Source organism: Quercus lobata, chromosome 11, assembly GCF_001633185.2.
Source record: "Quercus lobata isolate SW786 chromosome 11, ValleyOak3.0 Primary Assembly, whole genome shotgun sequence".
NCBI classification, from domain to species: Eukaryota; Viridiplantae; Streptophyta; class Magnoliopsida; order Fagales; family Fagaceae; genus Quercus; species Quercus lobata.
This window is the reverse complement of record NC_044914.1, coordinates 52905992-52923167: the sequence shown is the minus strand read 5'-3', so window position 1 is coordinate 52923167 and position 17176 is coordinate 52905992. Positions and strand designations below refer to the sequence as shown.

The window sequence follows — 17176 nt, the reverse complement described above, 5'->3', positions numbered from 1 at the left end:
CAATTGTTTTAATTCATATTTTCGTAGTTTAAAATAAGGCATGAAAGATGAGCTTAAAGATCAAAGGGTAAATTACATTCAATTGGCAAGAAAATTGACATGCATGTTAAGAGCAAATAGAAAATGTGAACCAACGGTTAGATTTTCAAAATATGAATTCAACAATAAGTTATTGGTTAGTGTGACATTTTTTGGAGTTACATCATGTGTAACTTGAACTCAACCCTATATTTCTTAATTTGATGTGAATTATGACAAATCTACCGTTGGATTACATTATCTTCATATATTTTTCTTGCTTAAAAAATTTCATGGTGATCAAAGATTAATAGCCATATCATCAAACAATTGTTTAAATTCAAGTTTTCGTAGTTTAAAATAAGGCATGAAAGATGAGTTTAAAGACGAAAGGGTAAATTACATCCGATTGGCAAGAAAATTGAAATGCATGTTAAGAGCTAATAGAAAATGTGATCCAACGGTTGGATTTTCAAAATATGAATTCAACAATCAATTATTGGTTCGTGTGACATTTTTTAGAATTACATCAAGTGTAACTTGAACCCAATCCTATATTTCTTAATTTGATGTGAATTTTGAAAATTCTACCGTTTGATTACATTATCTTCATATATTTTTCCTGCTTAGAAAAATTTCACGGTGATCAAAGATTAATAGCCATGCCATCAATCAATTGTTTTAATTCATATTTTCGTAGTTTAAAATAAGGCATGAAAGATGAGTTTAAAGATCAAAAAGTAAATTACATCCGATTGGCAAGAAAATTGACATGCATGTTAAGAGTAAATAGAAAATGTGATCCAACTGTTGGATTTTCAAAATATGAATTCAACAATAAGTTATTGGTTCGTGTGACATTTTTTAGATTTACATCAAGTGTAGCGTAAACCCAACCTTATATTTCTTAATTTGATGTGAATTTTGACAAATCTACCGTTGGATTACATTATCTTCATATATTTTTCATGCTTAAAAAATTTCACGTTTATCAAAGATTAATAGCCATGTCATCAATCAATTGATTTAATTCAAGTTTTCGTAGTTTAAAATAAGGCATGAAAGATGAGTTTAAAGATCAAAGGGTAAATTACATTCGATTGGCAAGAGAATTGACATGCATGTTAAGAGAAAATAGAAAATGGGATCCAACGGTTGGATTTTCAAAATATGAATTCAACAATAAGTTATTGGTTCGTGTGACATTTATAAGAGTTACATCAAGTGTAACTTGAACCCAATCTTATATTTCTTAATTTGATGTAAATTTTGATAAATTTACCGTTGGATTACATTATCTTCATATATTTTTCGTGCTTAAAAAATTTCACGGTGATCAAAGATTAATAGCCATGTCATCAATCAATTGTTTTAATTCAAGTTTTCGTAGTTTAAAATAAGACATCAAAGATGAGTTTATAGATTAAAGGGTAAATTACATCCGATTGGCAAGAAAATTGACATGCATGTTAAGAGAAAATAGAAAATGTGATCCAATGGTTGGATTTTCAAAATATGAATTCAACAATAAGTTATTGGTTCGTGTGACATTTTTTAGAGTTACATCAAGTGTAACTTGAACCCAATATTATATTTCTTAATTTGATGTGAATTTTGATAAATTTACCGTTGGATTACATTATCTTCATATATTTTTCGTGTTTAAAAAATTTCACGGTGATCAAAGATTAATAGCCATGTCATCAATCAATTGTTTAAATTCAAGTTTTCGTAGTTTAAAATAAGGCATTAATGATAAGTTTAAAGATCAAAGGGTAAATTACATCCAATTGGCAAGAAAATTGACATGCATGTTAAGAGCAAATAGACAATGTGATCCAACGGTTGGTTTTCAAAATATGAATTCAACAATAAATTATTGGTTCGTGTAAAATTTTTTAGAGTTACATCAAGTGTAATGTGAACCCAAACCTATATTTCTTAATTTGATGTGAATTTTGACAAATCTACTCTTGGATTACATTATCTTCATATATTTTCCATGCTTAAAAAATTTCACGGTGATAAAAAATTAATAGTCATGTCATCAATCAATTGATTTAATTTGAGTTTTCGTAGTTTAAAATAAGGCATGAAAGATGAGTTTAAAGATCAAAGGGTAAATTACATCCGATTGGCAAGAAAATTAACATGCATGTTAAGAGCAAATAGAAAATATGATCCAACGGTTGGATTTTTAAAATATTAATTCAACAATAAGTTATTGGTTCATGTGAAATTTTTTAGAGTTACATCAAGTGTAACGTGAATCCAAACCTATATTTCTTAATTTGATGTGAATTTTGACAAATTTACTCTTGGATTACATTATCTTCATATATTTTTTATGCTTAAAAAATTTCACGGTGATCAAAAATTAATAGTCATGTCATCAATCAATTGATTTTATTCAAGTTTTCGTAGTTTAAAATAAGGCATGAAAGATGAGTTTAAAGACTAAATGGTAAATTACATCCGATTGGCAAGAAAGTTGACATGCATGTTAAAAGCAAATAGAAAATGTGATCCAACGGTTGGTTTTCAAAATATGAATTCAACAATAAGTTATTTGTTCGTGTGAAATTTTTTAGAGTTACATCAAGTGTAACGTGAACCCAAACCTATATTTCTTAATTTGATGTGAATTTTGACAAATCTACTCTTGGATTACATTATCTTCATATATTTTTCATGCTTAAAAAATTTCACGGTGATCAAAAATTAATAGCCATGTCATCAATCAATTGATTTAATTCAAGTTTTCGTAGTTTAAAATAAGGCATGAAAGATGAGTTTAAAGATCAAAGGGTAAATTACATCCGATAGGCAAGAAACTTAACATGCATGTTAAGAGCAAATAGAAAATATGATCCAACGGTTGGATTTTTAAAATATTAATTCAACAATAAGTTAGTGGTTTGTGTGAAATTTTTTAGAGTTACATCAAGTGTAACGTGAACCCAAACCTATATTTCTTAATTTGATGTGAATTTTGACAAATCTACTCTTGGATTACATTATCTTCATATATTTTTTATGCTTAAAAAATTTCACGGTGATAAAAAATTAATAGTCATGTCATCAATCAATTGATTTTATTTAAGTTTTCGTAGTTTAAAATAAGGCATGAAAGATGAGTTTAAAGATCAAAGGGTAAAGTACATCCGATTGGCAAGAAAGTTGACATGCATGTTAAAAGCAAATAGAAAATGTGATCCAACGGTTGGCTTTCAAATTATGAATTCAACAATAAGTTATTGGTTCGTGTGAAATTTTTTAGAGTTACATCAAGTGTAACGTGAACCCAAACCTATATTTCTTAACTTGATGTGAATTTTGACAAATCTACTCTTGGATTACATTATCTTCATATATTTTCCATGCTTAAAAAATTTCACGGTGATCAAAAATTAATAGCCATGTCATCAATCAATTGATTTAATTCAAGTTTTCGTAGTTTAAAACAAGGCATGAAAGATGAGTTGAAAGATCAAAGGGTAAATTACATCCGATTGGCAAGAAAATTAACATGCATGTTAAGAGCAAATAGAAAATATGATCCAACGGTTGGATTTTTAAAATATTAATTCAACAATAAGTTATTGGTTCGTGTGAAATTTTTAGAGTTACATCAAGTGTAACGTGAACCCAAACCTATATTTCTTAATTTGATGTGAATTTTGACAAATCTACTCTTGGATTACATTATCTTCATATATTTTTTATGCTTAAAAAATTTCACGGTGATCAAAAATTAATAGTCATGTCATCAATCAATTGATTTTATTCAAGTTTTCGTAGTTTAAAATAAGGCATGAAAGATGAGTTTAAAGATCAAAGAGTAAATTACATCCGATTGGCAAGAAAGTTGACATGCATGTTAAAAGCAAATAGAAAATGTAATCCAACGGTTGGATTTTCAAAATATGAATTCAACAATAAGTTATTGGTTCGTGTGACATTTTTTAGAGTTCTATCAAGTGTAACTTGAACCCAATCCTATATTTTTTAATTTGATGTTAATTTTGACAAATCTACCGTTGGATTATATTATCTTCATATATTTTTCGTGCTTAAAAAATTTCACGGTGATCAAAGATTAATAGCCATATCAACAATCAATTGTTTTAATTCAAGTTTTCGTAGTTTAAAATACGGCTTGAAAGATGAATTTAAAGATCAAAGGGTATATTACATCCGATTGGCCAGAAAATTAACATGCATGTTAAGAGCAAATAGAAAGTGTGATCCAACGGTTAGATTTTCAAAATATGAATTCAACAATAAGTTATTGGTGGGTGTGACATTTTTTGGAGTTACATCATGTGTAACTGGAACTCAACCCTATATTTCTTAATTTGATGTGAATTTTGACAAATCTACCGTTGGATTACATTATCTTCATATATTTTTCTTGCTTAAAAAATTTCATAGTGATCAAAGATTAATAGCCATATCAACAATCAATTGTTTAAATTCAAGTTTTCGTAGTTTAAAATAAGGCATGAAAGATGAGTTTACAGATCAAAGGGTAAATTACATACGATTGGCAAGAAAATTGACATGCATGTTAAGCGCAAATAGAAAATGTGATTCAACGGTTGGATTTTCAAAATATGAATTCAACAATCTGTTATTGGTTCGTGTGACATTTTTTAGAGTTACATCAAGTGTAACTTGAACCCAATCCTATATTTCTTAATTTGATGTTAATTTTGACAAAATCTACCATTTGATTACATTATCTTCATATATTTTTCCTGCTTAAAAAAATTTCACGGTGATCAAAGATTAATAGCCACGCCATCAATCAATTGTTTTAATTCATATTTTCGTAGTTTAAAATAAGGCATGAAAGATGAGCTTAAAGATCAAAGGGTAAATTACATTCAATTGGCAAGAAAATTGACATGCATGTTAAGAGCAAATAGAAAATGTGATCCAACGGTTAGATTTTCAAAATATGAATTCAACAATAAGTTATTGGTTAGTGTGACATTTTTTGGAGTTACATCATGTGTAACTTGAACTCAACCCTATATTTCTTAATTTGATGTGAATTTTGACAAATCTACCGTTGGATTACATTATCTTCATATATTTTTCTTGCTTAAAAAATTTCATGGTGATCAAAGATTAATAGCCATATCATCAAACAATTGTTTAAATTCAAGTTTTCGTAGTTTAAAATAAGGCATGAAAGATGAGTTTAAAGACGAAAGGGTAAATTACATCCGATTGGCAAGAAAATTGACATGCATGTTAAGAGCAAATAGAAAATGTGATCCAACGGTTGGATTTTCAAAATATGAATTCAACAATCAATTATTGGTTCGTGTGACATTTTTTAGAATTACATCAAGTGTAACTTGAACCCAATCCTATATTTCATAATTTGATGTGAATTTTGACAATTCTACCGTTTGATTACATTAACTTCATATATTTTTCCTGCTTAGAAAAATTTCACGGTGATCAAAGATTAATAGCCATGCCATCAATCAATTGTTTTAATTCATATTTTCGTAGTTTAAAATAAGGCATGAAAGATGAGTTTAAAGATCAAAGAGTAAATTACATCCGATTGGCAAGAAAATTGACATGCATGTTAAGAGCAAATAGAAAATGTGATCCAACTGTTGGATTTTCAAAATATGAATTCAGCAATAAGTTATTAGTTCGTGTGACATTTTTTAGATTTACATCAAGTGTAGCGTAAACCCAACCTTATATTTCTTAATTTGATGTGAATTTTGACAAATCTACCGTTGGATTACATTATCTTCATATATTTTTCATGCTTAAAAAATTTCACGTTGATCAAAGATTAATAGCCATGTCATCAATCAATTGTTTTAATTCAAGTTGTCATAGTTTAAAATAAGGCATAAAAGATGAGTTTAAAGATCAAAGGGTAAATTACATCCGATTGGCAAGTAAATTGACATGCATGTTAAGAGCAAATAGAAAATGTTATCCAACGGTTGGAGTTTCAAAATATGAATTCTACAATAAGTTATTGGTTCGTGTAACATTTTTTAGAGTTACATCAAGTGTAACTTCAACCCAACCCCATATTTCTTAATTTGATGTGAATTTTGACAAATCTACCGTTGGATTACATTATATTTATATATTTTTCATACTGAAAAAATTTCACAGTGGTCAAAGATTAATAGCCAAGTCATCAATGAATTGTTTTAATTCAAGTTTTTGTAATTTAAAATAAGACATGAAAGATGAGTTTAAAGATCAAAGGGTAAATTACATCCGATAGGCAAGAAAATTGCCCTGCATGTTAAGAACAAATAGAAAATGTGATCCAACGGTTAGATTTTCAAAATATGAATTCAACAATAAGTTATTGGTTGGTGTGACATTTTTTGGAGTTACATCATGTGTAACTTGAACTCAACCCTATATTTCTTAATTTGATGTGAATTTTGACAAATCTACCGTTGGATTACATTATCTTTATATATTTTTCATGTTTAAAAAATTTCACGGTGATCAAAGATTAATAGCTATGTCATCAATCAATTGTTTTAATGCAAGTTTTCTTTGTTTAAAATAAGGCATAAAAAAGGAGTTTAAAGATCAAAGGGTAAATTACATCCGATTGGCAAGAAAATTGACATGCATGTCAAGAGCAAATAGAAAATGTGATTCAACGGTTGGATTTTCAAAATATGAATTCAACGATAAGTTATTGGTTCGTGTGACATTTTTTAGAGTTACATCAAGTGTAACTTCAACCCAACCCCATATTTCTTAATTGGGTATGAATTTTGACAAATCTACCGTCGGATTACATTATCTTCATATATTTTTCATGCTTGAAAAATTTCACGGTGGTCAAAGTTTAATAGCTATGTCATCAATCAATTGTTTTAATTCAAGTTTTCGTAGATTAAAATAAGGCATAAAAGACGAGTTTAAAGATCAAAGGGTAAATTACATCCGATTGGCAAGAAAATTGACATTCGTGTTAAGAGCAAATAGAAAATGTGATCCAACGGTTGGATTTTCAAAGTATGAATTCAACAATAAGTTGTTAGTTTGTGTAAAATTTTTTAGAGTTACATTAAGTGGAACTTGAACCCAACCCTATATTTCTTAATTCAATGTGAATTTTGACAAATCTTCCGTTAGATTATATTATCTTCAATGTGAATTTTTAATTTTTAATTTTTTTTTTTTACGTGAGTCTTTCTTTTTACTTTTCTTTGTATTGAAACTTAAAGTGAGTCCTTTTTTTATATATTAAAAAAATCTAATGTGAGGTCTAAAAAAAAGAAAAATTTATAATTATTTTTTGAATATAATACCTAGCCAGCAGCCACCTCAAAATGTTTCAACCCAAGCATTTCCGTCAAAAAAAAAAAAAAAAAAAACCATCTAGACCGAAAAAACCCAAACAAGAAAACCTTCACCGATGAGCTTCGTTGAGCTAACTATCGCCGATGAAGCTCAATGGCGATGCTTCGACGAGCTAAATCGTCGTCGTTGAGCTTCATCAGCGACCTGACGCTCAACGGCGATGGTTCAGCGTCGCGATCGGCGAGTTGAAGCATCGCGAATTGTTGAGCATCATTGGCAAGCTAACGCTCAACGACGACGGTTCGGCGTTGCGATCTGTGAGCTGAAGCGTCGCGATCGTGACGCTTAGCTCACCGGTTCGCGACGCTGAAGCTCGCCGATCGCGACGTTCAGCTCGCCATTGAGCTTCATCGGCGAGCTGAAGCTCAACGGCGACGCCGATCGCAACGCTTTTAAAGGCATTGCTGATGTACCGTTAGCACAAACTGGTGAAGGCATTGCTGAATGTGAACTTCTTAAATGGTTTGTGCAGGAGGTGAGTGAACGAAGCTAATTGTTTGTGTTTATATCTTTTCATTTATTAGCTTCTACCTCTTCTTCACCTTTCTTTTTTTTTTTTGCTAAGTCTTTATATTTATTTCTTGATGTCAGCTCAATGATTGGTTGTAATTGTCAATAGCTGATGGCTTTTTCATTGTATTCCTTGTTCAAAATTATTGATACTCTCTTCCCTCATTTTCAAATTCTTAGTAGTATATTTGTGTATTTCAGGATGCTTATAGATGTAAAGTTCTTTGTTGTTTTTGGTTTGAGTTTTGTTTGCCAAGATTTTTCTTTGGTCTATCAAACATGTATTATCGAGAATACTATCTATTATCAGATATTGGTTTTGGCTTAAGCTGTAGCATTGATTTTGATATGCTCAAAAGTGGTTTGTCGAATTGATTTCTTAGCTTGTTCGTGCTGGTTCAAATTTTCTGGTTTCGTTTGGTTTTGATTATTATTATTATTTTTTTTTGGGATTTGAATTTTAGGGTATTGGAAAAAGATTACTGGAGGAGTATCCACATTTATGCCACGCTTTTTTGAATTTGTTGTAAGTATTCTATTCTATTCTATTCCTGACTTTCTTTCTTAATTCTTGTTTGTTTTAGGCATTTTTATTTGTAAATATGTTTAGGTAAATGTAATATATTTGATTGATTTTTTATTTTTACGGTTTCTGTTCAATGTGTTTCTTTTTTTCTTTTCTTTTTTTTGATAAACTGTTAAATGTATTGTTGATATGTATAATTTTCATAATTGGAGTACACCACTTTTGGATGGTGTACTTGGTTATTTGCCTTGTCCAACTGAAGTCAGTAGCTATGCTCTTGGCCAAAGTAAGAATGAAGAGAAGGTATTGGGTTGATGAAAATAAATTTTTGTTCTGAATCTTCTGTACTTTCATCTCTTATCTAAAAAATATTTTGTACAATCATCTGTTTTATAACCTGACTGGGGAATTGATATATTTTATTCTCGTAAAGGTCACATTGTCTGGAACTCCAGATGGGCCTCTTGTGGTGTTAGCTTTTAAATTGGAGGAAGGGTGCTTTGGTCAGTTGACATATCTGAGGTATGCCTGTCTAGGAGTTATATTTTCATTTTCTTGATAGTCCAACTATCTTATTATTTCATTCATGTAGTGGCAATGTTAGTACTCAGACATGTAGATGAGCCATTATACTAACATGGTTTTTTATTGTATTTTAAATGAAGAATCTACGAATGTGTCATTCGGAAGGGTGATTTTATACATAACATAAATACAGGAAAGAAGGCTAAGGTCAGTTCAAGATGTGTAATTTATTAGCTTGTTTATTTCCGGTTGAAGTTTCGCTTATGGGCTTTAGATCTTTTGTTTTGAGTTATCCTGTTAATTAATCCATTTAGCATCTTTCAGTGTCATTTGAAAGAAGATAATATGCAAATGTCAGCAAATTTTTGTTTCTCAAAACTTATCATTCTATAATGTGTTCCTGCCTGAAAATATTGCAATTTGTAACCTTCTATGGTACACCATATAAAAATAATTTTTGGAAAAACTTGAATCACATTGAGTGGTGAATATGATGCTCCTCCTCCCCTTGTAAGAGGAATGTGGAAGGTTAGGTCATGGTTTAGAACCCATCAGTTGCATGTGTAACTTACCAATCAAAAATCAATGTTCAAATTGGACATCAATTTTGGGACATCCCTGTTGGAACATCTTAAAATTGGAAAAAGGGACTAACATTTTGACAGAGGAAGTGTATGGGATAGACTGGTGTTTGCATATGTTATGATCGTTTCAGTATGTACTGCAAGGTGACCAAGCTTCTATTTTTATCTGATTGCAATGCTCATTATTATGGTTCAATATGGTAAGACATGTTGTATGTGTGTTATGCACTTGTGCTTTTATGAATGATATAATCTGGACAATTACATCCATTAAATTTTGAAAAATAGTTATATTTTGTTAATGAATTTTCCGGCATACCCATTTTATCATGCTATCAGTGCTTTGATACTGATTGAATTTCTAAATTAAACTTAATAGTTAAGGATATATTATCTTCCTGGTATAGATTCCTCGCTTGGTTTGGATGCATTCTGATGAGATAAAGGTTAGTTTTGCTTTGACATTCATCTTAGTAATTAATTCTAATGATATGATTGGGATTTTTTTATACATGAAATCAAATTTTGCGAACCAACTATCTCTACAATGTCTTCTACCTGTCCCCATGCTGTGGCTTAGGTGGTAAAGGGGTAGGGGTGAAGTTGGGGTAGGTTGCACTCTAATCTTTCAGAACAAAATAATATTTGTGTTAAATTAATAGATTGGGGTTTCAAGTCATATGTTTTCTATCCAAAATAATTTACTCTTTTTCTTCTTCCTTCTTGGGTTTGTGTTGTTGATTTTCTTTTTTATATCTACAGGATATTCAAGAGGCACATGCTGGGCAAATAGTTGCTGTATTTGGTGTGGATTGTGCATCAGGTCCCACTTATCCCTTTGCACTTGTGTACACAATAATTTATGTTTCTGTGTTGTTTTCCATAATTGTCTGAATAGAATGGGGGTCGAAGTGAGAAGTGAGGAGCTAGTGCAAGTTGAAGTTTCTAAAAGTGAGAGCAAAATATCAAAATGGACATTCAAGCCCATGACCTCTAAGTAAAATGACATTCCCTATAGTTTGCAACTGAGATGTCTAGGGTTCGAGTCTCCCTTCCCCAACTTGAAATGTATGAAAATAATAATGGTTTTCAGAATGGGTATAATTACTTAGACTGCTAATATTTGAGATGAGGGCATGAGGCTTTGAAACCTGATGATTATGACTTTTTTTTTTCTAGTTGCTTTTTTCTTTTTCTTTTCTGATTTTTCTCAACTTATGCATTTTTTGTGTGATTAGGATATACATTTACTGATGGATCAGTTAAATCCACAATGACTTCTATGAATGTCCCTACGCCAATGATGTCTTTAGCCGTTCAACCAGTTTCAAAAGATTCAGGAGGACAAGTGGGTGGTTTGTTTAAGTGTGCCTATATGTGTGCATGTTGTATTTGTTAGTGTCCAATTTTACATGACAATCTTCTTGTTTTCTTTTTTGATAGTTTTCAAAGGCTTTGAATCATTTTTAGAGAGAGGATCCTACTTTGTGTAAGTATAAGTTTTCATGTAGATTGTTAGATTTGGTTCTCCATTGGGAAAAACTAGACTTTGGTTAAGTTACTTATAACCATGACTTGGTGCAGAAACCTTAGCTATTACTTAGTCCTCAAATTTTTTCTTTGCTTGATTAGTAATGTGGGACTATATGTCTTTCAAGATGAATATCTTAGGACTTTATATATTTACACTATACTAGTTGGAAAATAGTATTGGCAAGTTTGTCTGTTTTGCAATTTGTTTTCTTTTGCATAAAAGAAATTAACAGTTTTTATGTATCCAAAATTTTAAATCACAATTATGTGTTGCCCAAGTGCTCAAGGACATTTCAAAAGTTTTAGATTATTACTGTCTTCTGTGATATTTTGCATTTACTTTCATAATTAGATATCAAGGTAAGATTATGTAGACCTGTCTTGGCTTCTGTCTTCCATCATAATTGTTGGCCTTTCTTCCTGAGTACACCACCGCTGTACTTAGTTTTGTTTTTTTAATAAAATTTTCATTACTTACCAAAAAAAAGAAAAGAAAAATTGTTGGCCAACTTATGCTTGAATTATATGGAACTCAAAGCACCTTGTTATTTAAGGATGCTTTCTACGTGACTAAAGGTTGAGGGTAAACTTACAAGTTTGACATGGATATGCTACAGATTACACAAGGGATTTCCCTTTTGTTAAAATGAATTTTATTTCATAATCTTTAAAAACAATATAAGATATGTTGTTTTGAGAACGTTCTAGAATTTTATTTCACACTTTAGAATTTTGATTATAGTATTAGATTAATTTCAGCGGTTGTTTTATTCAAATGAACACATCTTTTTTTTGTTAATTTTAAGATGGTGGTTATAGACAATGTTATGTATTTGATAATATATTTCTATGTTAATATTACATTAGTTTCAAGACATTTGTGGTGTTGTTAATTAATTACATTTGTGGTATTTTGTTAGTAGAGCTAAAACTATTACAGGTCCTTTGTAACAGGTTTGTGAACCACTTATTTACTAGCAAACAGTAGTTTTAAAACCCACTGGAAAAAAAAAAAAACCTATAGCGGCGGTCAAAAAGTGCCGCTAAAGGTTCACATTTTACGTTTTAAATAAATACCTATAGCGGCGCTTATCGCTTGCTGCTAAAGGTTGAAACATATAGCGGCGGGCATGCACCCGCCGCTAAAAGTACATTTAGGTGTTCTGATCGATTGTCTATAGCGGCGCTCTTTGCCCGTCGCTAAAGGTTGACACCAATAGCAGCGGGCATTACCCCGTCGCTAAAAGTCAGTCCCACGAATTCTAAAGACGTATTGCGGCAGTTTTATGCCCGCCGCAATAAACCTTCACCCGCCGCTAAAAGGTACATCTATAGCGGCGCTTTTTGCGACCGCCGCAATCGGCCTATAGCGGCACTGCAGCATTGACGGGATGGCCCGCTGCAATAGCACCCACCGCTATAGGTCGAATGTACCTTTAGCGGCAGTTTTTGGGGCTTTAGCGGCGGTTCTGGACCGCCGCAATAACCCTTTTTCTTGTAGTGTGAAATAGAGAATGAAATAAAGAACCTGTTGGAAAGTGTATTTGAAAAAGTGGATAGATAAAATGTAAAAGTCATTGTTTATTCTCCAAACAATACAAAAATTTGATGAATTTGCTGGAGATGCTCTTATATACAGGCTACCGGACTTGCAGATGAATTGTGCTCGCAACTGTCTGCAATATTCCTTCCACAGCTCCTATAGTCATCTTGATAACCAGTGGAGCCTAGCTTCAGACTTTCTAATGATTAATAGCACAAATTCAGTGGGAAAAACTGAGTAATGTTGTCACCTATAACGCTTTCTCAGCTTCTGCAAAAATTCTATGTCCAAGTATACGAAGGATTTGAACGGTTAATTGGTTTACATGAATTAATATGATCTGTTGACTCTAGTACCTGTTAAGAAAAGTAAATATATAAGTGAAGGGAAGAAGAATAGGAAGAATGATAAGCAATACGCATGAGCTAGAAGATCATGCGTTCATTTGAAGTTGTCAACGTTTAAAATGGCAAAGCTATAATAAAAGGCCTGACAGCTGTCCAAATTGATCCTCTAATTGATCACCTCACAATATATTCAGTTGATACCTCACCATGTGCATCCTATCAATCTTTTTATCCTACAAATGTGAGATCAATATCATTCCCTAACTGCTCAAAACTAAGAATTAACAACTTAAAGGTCTCCCATCTGCTGCTGAAAATAACACAGGTTCTTAAACACTGTCGACCAATACTTTAATAAAACAACAGGCCCAAGATATACTCATGTTTGACAAAAACATATTTAAAAAGGTTGGATGCCATAAGTTCCAGGAATCAATCTATGAAATCATTGAAATGTACAAGAATACCCAATCATTAGATTTTGCATTTTTCTAATGCTTACCTGTTAACTAATTATAAATAACATATATAGCACATCACTACTTTAATCAGAAAAGATTATGTCCTCTACAAGATGTAGACTAGACTCAAACCAATGTGCAGTAATGTATCAGCATGTCATGAAGACAAATGGAGGACTAGAAACTAACAAACGCTTCCAAGATAATTGATGGCTCATGGCAAAGTCTAAACAAGTTTTAAAGCTTTTCCTGCTAATAAAGAAAAAGTTAAAAACAAATTTGCAAGGCATGAAGGATATGTTCATGTTCAACAGCCAACACTACATTTGCAATGATACTTTAGTCATTTCAACAGATTTTTTAAAACCTAACTACTTAGGCAAAAGACCTCTTTGTCTTCTTCAGCATAAGTGTCATATATTTATCAAAGTCATACTTACAACAAGTTCACCAAATCCATGATATGCTGATTTGCGGGCCTTCCAACAAGTCTTAGGGCATATAGCTCTATCTTGACCTTATCTTGGGGGCATATATCCCCACGGCATTGACAATCTTGTCTTGGGGGCATATAGCTCTGGGGGCAAGTTGTAACCGTATATGTGTAACAATTTGCCCCTCTCTCTCTCTCTCTCTCTCTCTCTCTCTCTCTCTCTCTCTCTCTCTCTCTCTCTCTCTCAGAGACTCTTGTTTGAATTTGATGTGATTTTAATTTTCATGGAGATTTATTGTTTGAGTTTAGTGTCAGATATTGGTGGCTTATTGTGATGGAAATTGATTATTGGCATGCTCTCTAATATTTTTATCTGAATGTTTATAGATATAGTTTAAAATTTACTTAGTATTTGTTCTCCAGGTGATAAGCATCGCAAACAATCTGCATTCTCTTAATTTAAGTTCCAAGACAAAGGTAAGAGAGAATTCAAGGATGCTGGTCAAGTCAATACTATTCTTGCTAGACTAAAGTGCTATGAGTGTCAAGGATTTGGACATATGAAGTAAGAATGTCCCACATATCTCAAATCCATGGGCAAAAGTAAAGTCGTAGCTACCATCTTGAGTGATACAGAACCAGAAGCAAATTCTGATGAAAGTGACCAAGATGGGATAATGAGTGTTTTCACAGCCACTATTAAGTCTATTGAGGAAGTAATAGATGTAATTGATGAGAAAGAAGAGCTAATGGAATTAAAGTTTGTGAAGATGGATGATCAGGATGACATCCACACTGCCTACACCAAGTTGTACAAGGTTTCTGGAAAAGCACGAGAAGCTATATGGGTTGGCTTCGAGAAAGCTCAATGAAGTGGAGTTGGAACATGAGGAGCTCTCCACCAAGGTTGATGAAGCTAGTCAAGCCATTGGAGCACTGAGATTTGAGAACAATCTTCTTGTTGAAAAGTACAAGAAACTAGATGCTGAACTGTTTCAGGTTAGAGCACACTGGAAAGGACTTCAAGTTCCAAGCTGGATGAATTGTTGAACTTCTAGAAGACCGCATCTAACAAAATAGGTCTCAGGTATGATCACTCTCTCTCCTCGTATAGTACCTCTTCTAATGTTTAAAATAGAGTCATTTTTGTTCTACTTGCTAATAATGATAACCCTAAGGTAACTAAGCCTAAAACTGAAAATGTGAGTGAGGATAGGAGTAATAAAGGAAAATCCATTCTAGGAGCACCCCCAAGGTTGGCAAGAAAGAAATGAAGTAGATTAATCATTGCTCCACCAACAAGAAGTCTTAACCAAAGAAGCCTCACTTTTGTCACTATTGTGGAGCATCTGGGCACACTCGTCCAAATTGTTATAAGTGTTTCACCACTCAACAAAGCAATAGTGTGTCATTTTTAGGAAACCAAAATCAACGACAACTTTCTTAACCCCTTTTGGAGAACTTCTTAAGGCAGTCATGCTTCTCTTGAACCTAAATGCATGGTTTTAACTCTCCTTCTTATCCATCTGAATAAAGGTTCAAGCAAAAGAAAAGGTCCCCATGCAAGTCCCTCATATGGAAGGAAAAAGACTTTAATTGATTTAAGACTCTAATTGATTTATTCTCTTTTCTGACCACTTGCATGGTTCATGTTGTGGTTTGAGTCAGTCTAGTTTTGATACTTTGTTTGTTTGTTTGTTTGTTAGTTTTTGTTTTGTTTTAAGGTTTTTTTTTTTTTTTAAAATAAAAAATCAGAAAAATACAAAAATAGTGTGTGTGTGTGTGTGTATATTGATACTTGTGTATCTTGGATGGCCTTTGAAACAAAGTTCTCAACTTTGTATATCTTGTAGCTTAGATGAGCATCTTTATGCACAACTAAGCAATGTGAGCTTTATGGCTCTTTTATGTGATTTGGTTGATCTCTTATCTTTCGTATCTTAAATCACACTTTTTGACAAGAAGGACTAGAAAATCATAAGAGAAAAGTATAAATAAACATCTCACCACTAAGACTCGTCAATCATAAAACATCTATGTACAATTCATAAAAACTGTGCTTGATAAGGTGTAGTACTTGCAAAGCAAAATAAGGATGTTCAAACTTACATAATTGGATATTTTTTTTTTCTTATATGCTTATGCATGATATGCTTTAAAATTTATGCAAAGAACATGGAAAGCAAAAAGAATCATAATACTTTTAATATGGTTGCAAGCATGTTTTTAGGAGATGTGAGAGTTATATGATGTACCTCGAAGGAGATGGTCCCCATCAAACAATTATGATTGTGTGTGAACGTATTTGATTCTCCTATATCATTATTTTTCACACAATGATTTACTTAGGCTCTCTTGCAAAAGGTTCATACACAACAAGTACAATGTGATTTGGTCATCACAAGGGATACATGTGGTAGTATACACTTTCTAAACAGTCTAAACATGTTTTGAAATAAAATTTGGTTAAACTCATTTTGTGTGTTTTTGATTTAGGAATGCTTTGCATCTAGAGTTGAGGTTATGTTTTTATGTTTAGCATGCTCTTTGATTTCTTATTTTAGTGTGTATCTTGTTTGCTTTCACCTTGTGTTGCTTCTCCTCCTTGAAAACCTCTTTTCAGGCATCTTGATATCTCCCGATACATGCTTCTTCTATGGAGATTTTTAGGCTTGTTCTAGATTCCTATTGACATATATCCTGATCCATCGAGCCAAATTCTTTGGAGTCTCTGTCTACTCAATAGATGCTTGATACCTTCTTCGATCTATCAAGACTTTTAGCCGTCGACACCTCTTTGATATCTCTCGATCTATCAAGCTTTTGTTCTTGATAGAAGCTCAATACCTTCTCAATTTATCAAGCTACGTTTTCTATAAATACTTCTGAGGTCTAACCCGGTTTTGAACAACTTCAAATATCTTGATGTCTCTCTCTTCTCTCTTGACCCAAAACCTTTCTATTCTCTAAAATCCTTCTCCCCTCTTCATTTTTGTCCTAATCCAAGCTTCCTTCACTTGGTAGGTGCTCTTGATCTCTCCTTTATCTCATTCTTCATGTATTTCATGCCTGTGGACCTAGGTTTTCAAGTTTTTTTTTTTTTTTTTTTTGGGGAAATTTGGTGCTTTTGTGTTTTTGTCAAAATTTTTGGGATTGGTTTTGTTAATTTGATCTTACATGCTTATGCATTGCATTCTATATTCATTATAACAATGTTTCATGCTTTTTAGGATTGTGTGACTGATTATATCTTGTGAGTGCTATTAGGTTAGATTAGGTTTCTACCTATGATGTAATTTTCTTTAGCAAGTAACAT

At 32.1% G+C, this 17176-nt stretch overlaps 1 long non-coding RNA gene across 1 annotated transcript; it reads left to right on the top strand.

Moving 5' to 3' along the window:
• Nucleotides 1–10302: 10302 nt before the first annotated feature.
• LOC115967637 lies at nt 10303–11141 on the top strand. Its single transcript, XR_004086502.1, has 3 exons — nt 10303–10366; nt 10782–10891; nt 10987–11141. It is a non-coding gene; the product is annotated as an uncharacterized LOC115967637 (long non-coding RNA).
• The last annotated feature ends 6035 nt before the right edge of the window (nt 11142–17176 follow it).